General features: G+C 33.6%; 1 pseudogene; it reads left to right on the top strand.

Moving 5' to 3' along the window:
• LOC118356842 overlaps positions 1 to 16,250 on the top strand; it is a 28,242-nt pseudogene extending 11,992 nt beyond the window's left edge.
• The last annotated feature ends 1,201 nt before the right edge of the window (positions 16,251 to 17,451 follow it).

The raw sequence follows: 17,451 nt of genomic DNA, 5'->3' as shown, positions 1-17,451 counted from the left end.
TGAGGGAAAATATTAGTGAAATAAAACAATTCCTTGCCTCCAAATTTCCACATTTAACATTGTTCTTCCCAGCATTTGTGTACATGTCAACCATAACTCAGTAACTAAAAAAGATAAAGGAACTTTCTCTCTCCCACTAACAGAAACCAACTTCTAAATTAAAACTACTTCATGTATACAGTCTCTTCACAATAGGAATTGATGATCTATTATTTCACTGGATTTGGGACTTTTGACAAGAAGATCTGGTGACTCAGAGAATTAAACTGTGTGGATGAGCAAGATTAAATTCTGTATAAAAACAAAAAGAAAGAGCTAGAGAGAAATTCATATTGATATTGGACAAATGTTTTGATGAAGCCTTAGGAAAAAAGAATAGACACTAATCAAAGTAAGTATCATTTATGCACTATATTCAATGCAACCAAGAACAGATGTGAAAGGCTGATGTTAGAGAAATAATGAATAATGAAGTTGTTCAATGCCAACTCTCATTTTACCTGATTATTACTGTTTCTTTGATTGAATTATAGATGAGAAAAGTGCATTTGTAAAGCACTAAATATATTTCAATTATTGAATTCACCATGAATCTATCACCAAAAATGATCCACCACTAATATTCTGGATTGCCTACAAAGTGGCTGAATCAGAACGCCGCATTGTTAAAAAAGAAAAACAAAAACTACAGTAAATAAAAGCTGTGTTATTGTAAAATAATAATTGTCACTGTAGCTGAACACTATTTATGTAGCTGGTCAATGTGCCATATGCTTTATTTTTATTTTCTTGTTAACTTTTTCCAGAAACACCAAGGTAGATATTACTGTCATTTCCATTTTATAGGTAAGAAAACTAGCTTAAAGAACTTAACTAGATTACTAAATCTCATATGACCAATAAGCGGAAGAGCCAGGATTGACCCCTCTCTCTTTCTCTCTCTCTTTCTCTCGTCTGTCTATCCTTAGGGCCTCTGACCAAAAAACTCATATGATGCAGGCTCTGACTGGTCAATATGTAATCACAACCTGATTCAATTTTTCATCAGTAGAATAAAGTAAATAGTGATACTTAGCCCTGGGGGTTATTGTGGTACCAAATGAGAAAATGTTTGAAATCTGTGAAAAATGTAAACTGACACCATTATAGATACTTTTTACTATTAACAAATGGAATGTTCAGGCACTGGGTTTAATAAGAAAATAAGATATGGTGATTACAGCATAGTGTGACAATCTTATATATATAATTAAATATAGATGATGGCATGAAAGTTTCATAAGGAGTTCAGAGGAAGGAGAGATTTCATGTGAGAGACAGTGTGTTCAGGAAGGAAGGGAGAAGTCCAAATAGATACGAAAACTAGTACAGGGTGTTTTAGAACAGGGGCAGGGACAAAGCAGAAGTATTCAGGAGAATTTACATAACTCAGTTGGCTAAGTTTTGTGCAACATATGACAGTTTCTGATTTTTCATATCCTGATCAATATGTTCTACTCTTTAGTAATAACATAGGTAAAAAGTAATGTTAATTTTAATGAGCATTGTTTTTTTTTAAAAAAAGTGATTTTGGACATCTTTTATGGATTAAACATTTATAATTAATTGTTTGTGGAGATGTCTACGTGTATTGTCTCACTACTTGCTATTGATGCCAAGTAGTTCTTCACCAGTTAGAGAAGCTTTTCATGTGTTAGGATGTTAGTCTTATGTTTTATGAGTTAAAAATATTTTTCAAATTAATATGTCTTTTGACTATGCTTATATTGATTTTGCTGTGGAATTTAAAACATTTAAAACATATTAGTTTTTTTTTTTTTTACTTTATGGATTCTGAGTTTTGTGCCATGCTGAGGAAAGCCCTGTCCATTTTCAGACATATTTTTTAAAATTATTCTTTCATTTTTTTTCTAGGATTTTTGTGGTTTTTATTTTTTATATTTAAATATTTGATTCGTATGGAATTCTCCCTGGAGTAAAAATGTGAGACAGCATTCAAATGTTTTTCATTGGTTTACATAATTGTTGAAATAGCATTTATTATGAAAATAAAACTCCAACTCAATATATTTCTATGTTTTGGGTATGTTTATAAATTTTCTCTTATTTTCCAATAGTCTGTTTATGCATCATTACTATATTTTTTAAAAGATTTATTTATTTATTTGAGAGAGAGAGAGAAAGAGAGAGAGAGGGAGGGAGTAGGGGGAGGGGCAGAGGGAGAGAAACTCAAGCAGGCTCTGTGCTGAGCATGGAGTCCAATGCAGGGCTTGACGGGGGCTCGATACCACAGCATTGAGATCATGACCTGAGCCAAAATCAAGATTCAGGCACTCAACCGACTGAGCCACCCAGGTGTCCCAATATTACAGTATTTTAAAAAGCATTATAATTTTATAAAATGTGTTATAATGTAGTAGAGCTAGTCTTTCAACATTAGTCTTCATTTTCAGAAATTTTGTGGATACTTCTTACTTGATTATTTTTCCACATAAACTTTACATTCAGTTTTTGTAGTTCAAATATCTCTTATTTTTATTTGAGACCCCCTTAAATTTATTGATTATCTGAGGAGAAATTTCAGAGTTATTATGTTGAACCTCCTGGTTTTCAAGTAGCAAATAGCATAATTAAGGTCTCCTGGCATTTTCTCCCTCAATAAATATCCACAGCAGCTCAAGACATAGCAAAATAAACCTGACAGTCTAGCCTGATCATGGAGGCCTGTACGTTGAGCCTCACTGTACCTCTCACAGTACTTGTATAAAAAAGTCCCCTTATTTTAGACTCAACATAGAAGGACAAAATCAGCCCACAGCAGAGGCTAGGGTAGACCCCCAGGCTCCTGCACAAGTTGGAGAAAGGAGACGGGGGCATAGGGTCCACAGCCAGTGACGACGAGGGAGATTAAGACAACCCAGAGAAAATGGCCTCATTACCCAGAAGCCTCGTCTAAAGCCAAAGGAATAAACCAAACCAAACACCCAGCAGCATCATTGAGTCCAGCAGGGCTATCAAGTGTCCTTGCAGGGGAAACACTGCATTTTCCATAGACATCCTTCTCACAGTGTGAGTCAAATCAGCAGCAGCCCACTCCAGCCCAATTGTGTTACTTATTTATTGTCTATCTTCCCTCTTTAGAATATCAGTTTCTGAGTGTGGAAACTTGTCTAGCTTAATTACCTATTATATCTCCAGCAATTACAACACTACACTCCCATTTTTTTAGATGAAAATTCAATAAATGTATATCGAATAAATGAATTAAAAAACCCATGAATAAATGGAGTGATATTCTGCTAAGGATATTACCTCTGACTATTGCATTCCATTAATTTATTAGTGAGATGTGCCGTGAGAAAACAGAAAATAGAAAAGCTGAAAAGCCCAGAGATGTGAGATGTGCATGTGAGTTAAAGACAAATATGAATTTATTCTTTTGCTTGTATTGCTTGCATTGCATTATGTTTATCTATGTGTTCCAGGTGAAGCCAAATTATTACTTAAGTCACTTTTTTAAAATTTCAGTTTGTCTGTAGGTCCTTGACCATGATATTTGCCTGACAGAAAATTTTATTGGGAGTCTTACAATCATTTGAGACCTTGACCTTTCACTTTTCCTTCAAAAAGCAAATTGGAGTAAGCATTGACTTTGCTTGTTATCATTGAAAAAAATATGGTCCAGATAAAACTTTGCTTTCAGTGGCTAATGCACAGTTTCTTATTCATGTGTTCATTATGAGTGAACTTGACCACTGCAATAGTTTCCATAATCGCTTCCCTACCGTTAGAACAATTTTTGATGATATCACCCTCATGCTTCACTTGCTTAATTAGACCCCAGTGCATCAATGAGTCATTTTAACTTTCTCCAGTGAAGGCTCTTCATGCCCAGGGCTCACCCCTGTCTCTAAGTTTTATGCTGTTCTTCTTAGCCAAGGCTGTAAGATATTTGAGTACAGTTGTTTTCTAGACAATTTATGTTTTTGTTGATAACAAAATGAATCTTTACCCATTTCTTTGATGCTGTTTGAATAGGGAAGGGATATGATATTGTTTGAATACCTACTATGTGTGAGATTGTGTGCTACGCATGTCACACTTATGGTTTCATTTAAAATTAAGATATCATTTTCCTTACAGTAAATTAGTAATTGCTCACTGTAAATGTTTTGGAATGTAAAAATTTACAAAAGGGAGAACAAAATTAGCCAATCTTCTCTCTCAGCCCAGAAGTAAACATGGTACAATATATAGGGTTTCTCTATATTTAACACATGTATGTGACTGTGTTGTTCATATAGTTGTCAACTTATTAAATCATGGTCTTTTAGCCATTTGATTAAAATATCTTTAACATACACTGTTCAATGACTGTAAGTTCTATTACAAAGCTTTTATGTTGTTTCTAATGCGTAACTGGCATAGCAATTGATAGAATTAAAAGCATGAGTTGAAACAAAGAACAAATAACTTTGGGGATATAGTCTAACAGCTAATCTCATGATCTGTTACTCCTATGTTATGTTTGGTTTAATTTAAAACTAATTTTTAAAAAGTATGATTTCTTATGCTTTAAGATAATTATGTAATAATTTTCTATAATAAAGAGAATTCTGGCCCAAGTTTTATAGTTAAGTGATTTATCGTTAATTTCCAAATTATTGGCTAATTACTTCCATTAGCTTAAGTGAGAGGAAATGGGATTAGAGTGAACATGGGAGATGAGCTGGGTTATATGGGAGTGAAGAAAATAAATTTACTGGTATGTTGGTTCAAGTATGGTCTTGTCCAATATCAAGGAAATAATATGCATGCAGCTCAGTTTTGTAAGATTATTGGAAAGGGGGAAGTATGGAAACAGAAACTTTTGTTTGATATCCAGGATTCTCCAAATTCTTGCTTAAATTCCTGCTCTATTAAATGGCACTGGATATTGTTGGGAAATAGCATTAGTTAAAAGTTAGAATAATAACAGTCACCAAACACAGAAGCTCTCTTTTCTCAGGTTGAGTCAGCTGGAGCCCAGAATTACGGAGCAGGCAAGAGGAAGTCCCTCCTGTCCTATCCACACATGTCCTCAATATTCAGCTGAATCCATTCACTGGAAGGAAAGGATTAAGAAGAATTAAGAAATCATATTGATAGAGACATTGCCTATGGCTTCAACCTCTACAAGAATTTTCATTTCAGTTTATTTAGTTTTTTTATTATTATTGAGAATTGAGTTACTTGGAAAAATAAATAAAAGCTTAATTTGAAATCAGTGAGAAGAGTTGAGTACCGAAAAGCTTGATGGATGAAAAAAATACCCAAATCATAGAAAGTTAGCAAAGCTTTTGTGGAAATCCATTCCATTGGAGAATCCCACCACAGAATTTATTGGTAAAGCCTTAGAGACCTCGAAAGAGAGGGAACACATTGTTTATGAGTTTATTTTCTGGGACACTGTTTTGATAATGGTGGTACTAAAACTTCCTTTGAGATAAATTGGTAAAGCAGAAGGTTAACATCAAGGTAGTCCTGAATAAGACTTTGTAGATATATTCTGAGCAACCTCAGAATGTAACTATCATTTGTAAAATTGTATGTGTGACCCTCTTGGACAGGCTGATATTTCCTAGAGTTTATTCTGTGATAATTATTTGGAAATTCTAAATCACTCAAGACTAAATTATGAGCACAAAACCTTAAACTGGGTAACAATTCAAAAGAACCAGTATCATTTCTGTAACAGTTTTTAAAAGAAGTATGTCTCCTCATTACTGTTTTCTTTAATGTTTATAAGTATATGGGGTTATTTGAGAAACCAAATAATTTTCAGGAATAATTTGGTTGATAAAATGAATCCAGAATGAAGACATTACATTTAAATTATTCTCCCTGATGGCTTATTAATAAGTATAAAATAACTACAAATATAAAATAGTAAAATAAATGATTCATTTTAACACATACAGTGAAATACACAAAGGTTACATAATGGCATTTTGGTGTTGACCCTGAGAGCTAAAAGTATTTATTATTATTTGTTTGTTTGTTTGTTTGCTGTATTTACTGAGTAGAAATGCAGGGAGTTAAGAGAAAGTGTCAGGCAAAATAGAAGATGTTTGATAGGACAGATTTAATTAGCTGATACAAATATTATAATATATCAGCACTTTTAACAACATGACCTTTGATTGTTCCTCAGGGGACACAGCACAACAAAGAGAAAGACCTTTCTTCTAAAATGACAGCTGCTGATAATTCTCTGTATTTACACATTTTGTTCCTTCTAAAAAGCACATGTCCTTAATTTTGTGATGCCCCTCAAAGGTTAATGAGTCTGAACTCACATTCCTGATAATTCAGCTTTTGTACAGTAGGCCAAGTTCACTGCAAAGGCAGGGGAATAAGGATTATTACAAAGCTAGGACTATGAAAGGCCACAGAACAAGAATAGAGTGAAAAGTATTGAGCTAAAAGATTAGCATTGATCCTAGATTATCACAAAAGTTGCCTAAATATTCTCCTGGTGTCTGTGCTACCTCCAGATGCTCAATCTATCTTAACCTGCCTACAGATTTATTCCTTCTTAAACACATCTTTGATCATGCTGCAGCCACAAGTAAAATGTTCAATAGCTCCTTATAACTGAAGTGTAAATGCTATCCACTTAATCATTTGGCTGCTGCTTATATTACCACACTTATTCCACATGCCTCAATTGTGTGAAGTCTCCACTTCAGCTAGGCTGCTCTAGTTTGTCCTAGTTTGACTTAAAACAATACCGCCTCACACACTTGCTCACAAAACCAATCTCAAACACACGGGGTATGACTAGCTCCTTCACAATACACCTCCTTTTCATTGACATCTTCCCCAAATATTCTAGAAAAAAGCTTTGAACTCTCAACTTCTGTAACACTCTGCTCTTGTTAATAATGTATTTGACACACTCATGACCTGTTTTCTTGAGGTCAAAGTGAGATGCTGCAAGATCTGGAAGATTGCAGCTAGCATCTGTTCCCACTGCTTAGTCTTACAAGTACTCCCTTACTCAATAAATATCCAATGGTTAAATAAACAAATACTGATGTTTACCACAAACTCTGAAGAAAGTTATAGGAATTTTGAGACATGGATAATATAAATAAAGCATAGAATATATTCCAATTATTTCCAAATTTGTATTTAACAAAGGTCATAGGAGAGTTACTCAGGAAGAATCAAGAGGTAGGGGCCTCTTCACCTGCCTGTTGGTATCTTTGCCTTCCTCCAAGTCCACCCTGTGTCTTGCTTCCATGAAACACAGCTGAACAATGTTCTGCAGGATGAACATCCGACCTCATCCTGCAGAATGTTTATTGTTTCCCATGGTAGGATCCACCAGGCTCAGATTTTTCTACTCAATATTTTTTCTTAGAGGTTTAAACTTTAGATAACTGAATAAAAGAATTTAGAAAGAATGAATACACACTGTGGGTTGAATGTTTTAAAGCCAAATAAACAATTAACATATGGAGGAAAGTAACTAGTATTTACTGAGTATTGGTATATTTTGGGTGCTATGCAAGATTCTTTGTGAATACATCTTATTTATTTTCAATTTTAACAATGAGGAAATTGAAACTCAGGATGGTTAACAAACTTGCTCAAGGTCACACAATCAGAATAACAAGGCTCAGATTTCCATTCAATATGCTGTTCTTAAATTAAGACTCTGTTTCTCTTGCATGAGTGATATGCTGTGAGATATGCTGTGAGATATAGCTGAATTATATGATAGATGTATTTTCAATTATTTTAGAAACGCTCAAATAATTTTCCAAGTGGTTATGAAATTTTACATACTCATCAGCAGTTTACTAGTGTTCCAGCACTACCATATTTTTCCAGAATTTGGTATTTTCAGTCATTTAAAATTTTAGCCACTCTAATTGGTATGTATTAGTATCAGACCGAGGTTTGTACTTGCATTCTCCTAGTGACAAATATATTGAACATCATTCCTGTGCTTATTGGTCATTCATAAATCTTCTTCTGTGACATGTCTGCTCAAACCTTTTACCTATGTTTATTGGGTTGTTTGTCATATGTCCACACAAAGATTTCTACATAAATGTTCATAGCTGTTTTATTCACAATAGCCAAAATATGGCAAACAACCTAAATACCAATGATAGGTGAATGGATATATAATATAGACGATATATTAGTACAATGAATATTAAACAACAACCAGAAACTACTGACACATATAGCAAAGTGATTGAACCTCAGAATCATTGTGCAGAGTGAAAGAAGCCATACCCCAGGAGAACATACTATATGATTCCATTTATAAATAAATAGATGACTGATCGGAAGACATATATAGATGTAGACATATAAATTCATAATTCCAGAAAGTGCAAATTAATCTATAGTGACAAAAATCAAATCAACATTTGCCTGGGGCCATGGTTAGGGGACATCTTGAGGGGGATGAATATGTTATAGCTTCATTGCAGCAACGATGGGGCCAGGGTATACATGTGTCAAAACTCTTCAAATTGTATACTTTACATGGGAATAGAAAGTATTCCTCAAGTTGATAATAAACAAAAAGACATACATACAAACAAACGAACATACATACATTCATACCCATATACATACTAGGGAATGCATCAGATAAAATATGATTTTGGTATTATTCTTCTCACTGTGCCTAATAAGACTAAAGTAAGTGTCTCTATCCAGAAATATCTCTACCTTGGTTTTGATCTTATCTGTTGTACCTTTTGTTGCATCCCCTTATTTCCATGTCATCACTGATTTTTCCCACAACCCCATCAATGAAATTTTGAAAACTCTCAATTTGTTCATAGTGGCTTATCTTTAAGACTTTAAGTTCAGAGTCAACATTGCTTCTAAAGTCATAAGGTATTCTTTCTTATATATACATATATATATATATATATGGGCATATATATCACAAAATATTCTATTTCAAGAATGGTATTCTCTGCTAATGCATAACTTTCAAAACATTCATTACTCCTGAGAATTATCAGGAAATGGATTCTCTCTTTGCCAATTACAATCCCAGTATGAGTAATTAAATATACACAATAATTTCAACATGAAGAGGACAATTTTTAGGTTCAACATGATCTTTTTTTTTTAATTTCTCTCTCAAACATCCACTCATGATAAAAACTCAACAAATTAGGCAAAGAAGAAACACATCTCAACATAATAAAGGCCATATATGATAAACCCATAGTTAATATTACACTCAGTGAAGAAAGGTTGAAAGCTTTTCCTCTAAGATCAGGAACAACACAAGGGCTGGTTCGCTCTGACCAGTCCTATTCAATATATGGCTGAAAGTCCTAGGCAGAGTAGTCAGGCAAGAAAAAGAAATGAATGACATCAGAATTGGAAAGGAAGAAGTACAATGGTCTCTATTTGTGGGTGATATGATTTTATATAGAGAAAATCCTAAAGACTCAACCAAAAAATTGTTAGATCTAATCAACAAATTCAATAAAGTTGCAGGATATAGAATTAGCATACAAAAACCAGTAGTGTTTCTGGGGTGCCTGGGTGGCTCAGTGGGTTAAGCATCTGCCTTCAGCTCAGCCCACATTGGGCTCCCTTCTCAAGAGGGTGTCTGCTTCTCCCCCCACTCATGCTCTGCCTCTCTCCCAAATAAATTAAAAAAAAAAAAAACTTAAAAACAAATCAGTAGTGTTTCTATACCCTAACAATAAATGTTCTGAAAAACAAATAAATTGATCCAGCAAACAGTAGCATTAATTTTTTTAAATTAGGAATAATTTAACTAAGGGAGTAAAAATATCTCTACCCTGAAAACTGTATGACATTGATAAAATAAATCAATGAAAACACAAATAAATAGAAAGGTATCCCATGTTCATGGATTTGAAGAAATGATATTGTTAAAATGTCAATACTAATGAAAGCCATTTATAGATTCAATGAAATCCCTATGAAGATTCCAATGGCATTTTTTACAGAAGTAAAATTTATACAGAACCACAAGAGACTCCAAATAGCCAAAGACATCCTGAAAAAGAAGAGCAAAAAAGAAGGCGTCACACTTCCTGATTTCAACCTATATTATAAAGCTATAGTCATCAAAATAGTATGGTACTGACATAAAAACAGATAAGCAGACCAACAGAACAGAATCAAGAGCCCAGAAACAAACTCAAGCATATATGGTCAACTAATATTTGACAAGGTAGCCAAGAATACTCCATGGAGGAGACAGTCTCTTCAATAAATGGTGCTGGGTTAATATTCAATATGTTAATATTCACATATTAAAAAAAAATGAGAATGGGACCTATAACTTACACCTTTCCTAAAAATTAACTTGAAATAGATTAAAGACTTAAATGTAAGTCTTGAAATCATGAAACTCCTAAAAGAAAACATAAGAATAAAGTTCCTTGGTATGGGTCTTGGTAATAATTTTTTGGATATGACTACTAAAGAAACAAAATAAAAAATAAACAAGTGAGACTACATCAAACTAAAAACCTTCTGCACAGAAAAAAATCAACAAAGTGAAAAGACAATCTATGGAATGGAAGAAAAGTATTTTCCAACCATATATCTGATAAAAGATTAGTATCCTAAATATATAAAAACTCATACAACTTAATAGCAAAAAAAAAACCCATAAATAACCCAATTTTAAAAATGGGCAAAGGACCCAAATAGATATTTTTCCAAAGAAGATATATAAAAGTCAACATCACTAGTCATTAGGGAAATGCAAATTAAAACCACAATGAGATACTATCTCATGCTTGTTAGGATGGCCATTATCAAAAAGACAAGAGGGAACAAATGCAGGCACGGATGTGGAGAAAAGGGAACCCTTGTGCATTGTTGGTGGGATTCTATATTAGTGCAGCCACTATGGAAAACAGTATAGAGGATCCTCAAAAAATTAAAAATAGAACTACTACATGATCCAGCAATTCTACTTCTGGGGATATATCCAAAGGAAAAAAAAAACACTAACTCAAAAAGATATCTACACCCTTAGGTTCACAGAAGCATTATTTACAATAGCCAAAATATGGAAGCCACTGCAGTGCTCATCCATGAATGACTGGATAGAGAAATTGTGGGATATAAATACAATAGAATATTATTCAGCCATCAAAAAAAAAAAAAAAAGGAAATCCTACCGTTTGCGACAATATGAGTGGAACTTGAAGGCATTATGCTAAGTGAAATAAGTCAGACTAAGAAAGACAAATACTGTATGTTCTCACCTATATGTGGAATCTGTGGTTACCAGAAGTGGAGGTTGGGGGGGGAGGAGTATTGGAGGGACCTGGTCAAAAGGTACAAACATTCAGTTATAAGATAAATAAGCACTAGGGATGTAATGTATAACATCATGACTACAGCTAATAAAGTTGTTGTAAGATATATAGAAAAGTTTTTAAGAGATTACATCCTAAGAGTTCTTGTCACAGGGAGAAAGTCTTTATCCCTCCTTTCTTTTCTTTTAATTGTCTCTATATGAGAACACGGGTATTAGCTGATCCTGTTGTGGTAATCATTTCACAATATATGTAAATATATGGAATTTACAAAGTAATGTATACCAATGATTTCTCAATACAATGGAAAAATTAAAATGAATTAAATTAAAAGTAAAAAAAAAAAAGCCTCTCCCAATGCAGTCATCATAGCTAAGCCGACAAAAGCATCTAAAGAGTAAAACTCCAGCCCACCTGCAGCTTCTGGGTCTTTACGGTCGCATAGACTTTTGCAGATATACTGGCATCATAAAAATAATGCCTTCAATGCTAAAAATGCTTTTGGAATCCAACATTTTCTAGTAGTGGAATGAAGTTCCTCATAGTGGGGTCCTTGCAACACTTCAATCACTTCAGCTATGGTCAACCTCAACCTTCTACTCAATGGACAAATACAGCTTACAAACTATATCTTCAGAACAAAATCACTTTGCCAGAATTATCTAAAGAAACTATGTAAAATCAACAACTCAAAACTAAATAGTATTTCTATCACCTCAATGAGATTCATTTTATTATTATGGACAGAAAATATAAGTACCTATACCTATAGATATCACATATGTCATCATACTCTAGAGCTATAAATGCTTTTTAACATAAAAAAAGAAACAGTCAATATTTATTGAATGAATGAATTTCAGATTAAGTCTAAAAATAATTATTTTAAAAATTGTTTAACTTTCCTCAGAATCAGAAATAAATTGCAATATATTATGGAGACTGATATTAGTACGCTAACATCACCATAACACCTTCCTCTTTAAACAGCTATCTCATGCCTTTAAAATCTGACACCTGAAGGGAAATACATAAAAGAAGAAATTTAACTGAGACTGAGTGGGAAATCTAGCTCAACCATGACATTTGAAAATGAATGCTCCATCTGATTCCTAGCTTTAAAAATTAGGCTGGGTGATTTCCACATTTCCCCATGTAGTTATGGGTCAATAAATCACTTGGAGGACTACCCCTAATAAATTAGATGGAATGCAAATATAGAGATTTGCTCAGGTTAAACTCAGAGTTTTTTTTTTTTAATTTTCTGATCCTGATATTTCAAGTATCCTCATACCCATCTTTCAATGGAAAAAAATTTCCACCTATTTGGTCTCGCTCTAAATAGAGCTAGAGCATTCCTTCAGAAATCTATTCTTGTTTCCCTCATCAATTTCCCAAGATGTTCACCTCTCCCTAACTCAGTTATTCCCCTTTTAATTGTCAGCATAAGCTAATTTTGTTCCAGATATTTGCCAGGGAGTGCAATATATATAAATATCTACTGAGGTAAGAGGCGTACATATGATATATATGCATCTAGTTGTTCTGAAATTTAATCCTAGATAAAGCGAGACTAATAGAAAGTTCTGTGTGCACTGACTTACTTTACAAAAATCAGTAAAACACTGGATTTACTGATTTACTTTTTGACAGAATGAACTAGAACATTATAATATATGAAATATATATATATTAAATATGTATATATTTAAAGTCATTTACCAATCTTTAAGAATACTGGTAGATCTATAAAATTTTATTTTCAAAGCAAAACTTATTTTTTTAAGATTTATTTATTTGAGAGAGAGAGAGAGCACACAGGGAGTAAAGGGGGAGAGAAAGAGAGAGAGACTCCCAAGCAGATTCCCAGCTGAGCATGGAGCCTGGCACGGGGCTCAATCTTACCATCCTGAGATCAAGACCTGAGCTGAAATCAAGAGTCAGAAACTCAGTCAACTGAGCCACCCAGGCACCCTATCAAAGCAAAAAATATTTTTTAAAAATGAAATATATCTATGCATTTTAAGTAAAAAAAAAATCTGTGGTTATATTTTCTGAAATTTTAAAAAATACTTAAGCAGAATGATTTCTATACATATTTAGGTTTTGTTCAAATTTAGATTATAGAGGCTTAACTGTATCAGTTTCTATTACAATAAGTGTATTTCGTGAAGAATCTCTTTTTAATAGGATTCTTTTTTTTAAGATTTTATTTATTTATTTGACAGAGAGGCAACACAAGCAGGGGGAGTGGGAGAGAGAGATGCAGGCTTCCTGTTGAGCAGGGAGCCCAATGCAGGGCTCGATCCCAGGACCCTGGGATCACAACCTGAGCTGAAGGCAGACGCTTAATGACTGAGCCACCCAGGCATCCCTTTAATATGATTCTTTAAATCTTTTTAATAAGTCATCTCCAAAGCTGCATTTTATGTTAATAAATCTGAAATTGACCCCACCTTCAAATAATTCTCTTTAGATCATTATATTTTTAATATTTTTAATGGAGAAAATATTGTCTCTATAGGTTCTGAGGTACCTGGAAGATCAAATCATATTCTGCAAAAAGGAGGATATTCTTTAAGTTTTTCATATTGAAATGCAAAAATATTTCAGTCCAAATATTTTTCAAAAGATTCTCTCCCTCCATTCAAAATGTCCTTCTTTAATATTTTTATAAGAAAATACAAACAAAATAAGTTATTTCTACTCATAACTTGTTTTCCTAAATTTGAATAATGCAAAATCATAGACTTCATCAATTGTGTTCCACTTTACCAAGATATAAATTTACCCACTTGAAAAATATAAGCTCCATGGAAAGACTTCTCTCACAGGTCAAAATGCTACAAGTAATGTTACAGATTTTCAGAATTATGCATTAGCATAATTCAACACCTTTTTTTCTTCTTTTTGTTTTCATAGGAATACATTTCATGTTCTTCCAGTTTACAAGACTTTTTCAATAACTACAATTCACTAAATTTCTAAACTGAAGATTTTAGTATTCCATTTGTTGAACATTTGACTAAAATTTATTTTTAACAAATATTTTAACAAAAATATTACTAAATTTAAAAAATTGTATATTTTGAGAACTACAGATTTTGATTGATAGAATATCACTTTTTCAGATGCTTGCAGCAAAGTTTATCCCAAGTACATTTATGTTTCATAGGCTTTTTAAGTTAGTGGGATAGATTTATAATCCTATGTTATATTCTACCAAACTTATTTTGTCTTTTCACCACATAAAATACATACATTTATTTTTGGAGTTAACTTTTTAAGTGAATTTTTTTTTTATTTTTTTATTGTTATGTTAATCACCATATATTACATCATTTGTTTTGGTGTAGTGTTCCATGATTCATTGTTTGTTCATAACACCCAGTGCTCCATGCAGAATGTGCCTTCTTTAATACCCATCACCAGGCTAACCCATCCCCCTACCCTCCTCCCCTCTAGAAACCTCAGTTTGTTTTTCAGAGTCCATCATCTCTCCTGGTTCGTCTCCCCCTCTGACTTACTCCCCTTCATTCTTCCTCTCCTGCTATCTTCTTCTTTTTCTTTTTTCTTAAAATATGTTGCGTTATTTGTTTCAGAAGTACAGATCTGTGATTCAACAGTCTTACACAATTCACAGCGCTCACCGTAGCACATACCCTCCCCAATGTCTATCACCCAGCCACCCCATCCCTCCCACCCCCGACCACTCCAGCAACCCTCAGTTTGTTCCTGAGATTAAGAATTCCTCATATCAGTGAGGTTTTTAAAAACATTAATAGTAATGTCAGAGGGTCCACCTTAAACAGAAGGAACATCAAAAGTTCTACACTGATTTTAAAAAATTGGAGGAGAAAAAAAAAATAAACCATTACTAGAATTAATTTATCTTGCTCTTTGAAATTTCTAATGACACATGTAAAACTAGGCATCCTCTAACTGTTCATTAAGGTTTTCGTGTGCTAATGTAGCCAACACATTAACAGCTAGCACTTACGTCTCTTTCTTTATGTGCATAAGAGAATTTGGGATAAAAAAAATGAGTGAAGTTGGAAGTTCAGCTTCTGGATGAATTTTGTTGTATGTAAACAATACCCTAATAGAAAAATAAATGAAATTAAATTTAGAAGTCATTGGATCCAAATGAAAAGGCATCCTTCAGAATATGTCAATATATCTTTTACAGCTTCATGTATTAGAGCATCATCAATGAGCATGGTCTATTGAAAATAACTACAGACTTTTAAAGTAGATGTTGACTCTGCTGGAGCAGATTTGTGTTTTCTGATTTTTATGTGGTCAGGGCCCCCAGAGTGGATAGCAACTCTTGACAAATATTTTGTGCAAATTATATATTCATCTTCATATTTCTTTTGAGAATTGAGGTTAGACAATGAGGCAGGAATTAACTTTTTATTAAATATATACTTTGTTCCCTTTCACGAAGACAGCGCCCAAGGCAAAGAAGGAAGCCCCTGCCCCTCCCAAAACTGAAGTCAAAGCAAAGGTTTTGAAGGACAAGAAAGCAGTGCTGAAAAGCATCCACAGTCACACAAAAAAAGAAGATCCACAGGTCACCTAGGTCCAAGATACTGCATCTCCGAAGGCAACCCAAATATCCTCCAATGAGCACCCCCAGGAGAAACAAGCTTGATCACTACGCCATCATCAAGTTCCCTTACTACCCAGTCAGCCGTGAAGAAAACAGAAGACAACAACACACTTGTGTTCAATGTGGATGTCAAAGCCAACAAGCACCCGATCAAACAGGTTGTGAAGAAGCTCTATGACATCAACATGGCCAACGTCAACACCCTGATCAGGCCCAATGGAGTGAAGAAGGCATACACTCCACTGGTTCCTGACTATAATGCTGTGGATGTTGCCAACAACATTGGGATAATCTAAACTGAGTCCTGCTGGCTAAATATAAATATAAATTTTTTCACCAAAAAAAAAAAATATATATATATATACTTTGTTTCTGTGAGCCCATTTTTACCAAAAAAGGTATATTGCAAAATTAAAAAAAACAATAAATTAAATAGGTTTAGATGTACATTATTCATTTTAAAAAATCACTCTAGCAAGAGCATTCATACTGCTCTTTATATTTTCTATGGCAAGACTGTTCAGCTTCTATTTCCAACACATATTTCCAAGGATTAACAGCTATCCTATTAAATAGGGACCTGGAAGCTTCATAAACCTAGCAGGCTGCTGCACATGGTCACAGTATAACCAGCTATGGCACCAAGTGGCCACCAGGAACAGCAAAGTGGATAAATGGAAGAAGTAAGTTATTCCTACTCTCTCCGGTGTGGAGGGACACTTCCTTTTAATAGAGAGCTTGCAAGCTTATTTTGATTGGGAGGTGTTAATTATGTTTTATCTGATAGAGGTTTGAAAAGGAAATATCAATTATCTACGACTGTGTTTTAGATTTTATATTAAAGAATATTGTTAATTGCATAAGAATCACCTACAGTCTTAATAGAAACTAGGGCAGTAAGTAAAAATTGGGAGTCAAACAAACTGATCTTATGCTTAGTTTAATGCAACTATTAATAAAATGTTACTATAAAAGCAAACCAACAAACTCTGGCACAATTCATGACAGGACAGGATGTGGTGCCAGGACAATGGGTATAAGCTGGATTCATCTTAGACAAACTGGAATATGGTCACCTTTATTAAACCCAAAGCCCGAAATCTTTGATCACTCAATTTGAGTTTATTTTTCTTGATAAGCTCCTCCCTTAAAAAAAAAAAAGTCACTGTAACCAATTTCTCTCAGCTTCTACATATTAAATCCAAATCTGCATGGCTTTTCCTTTGTGTTTTGCCTTGAAAATTTGACTGCACTTACATTAAATAGAAGTCCATAAATCTCCATACATTTCATGTTTCAATTGATTTTGACCATTAACATAATAAAAAAGGAAAATTACTGAAGACACTTCTCAAATTTTACATCAATGTTTAGCAAATTTGCACACATTTATTTTGAAGTCTTGGCTGATTATTCATTTTCCATAAATTTCCTTTAGTATTATTAATAATATACTGTACATGCTGCATCTCTAGGGATTATAGAACATATTTATGT

Source organism: Zalophus californianus, chromosome 3 (assembly GCF_009762305.2).
Source record: "Zalophus californianus isolate mZalCal1 chromosome 3, mZalCal1.pri.v2, whole genome shotgun sequence".
NCBI lineage: Eukaryota > Metazoa > Chordata > Mammalia > Carnivora > Otariidae > Zalophus > Zalophus californianus.
This window is presented reverse-complemented; position numbering and strand designations above follow the sequence as displayed.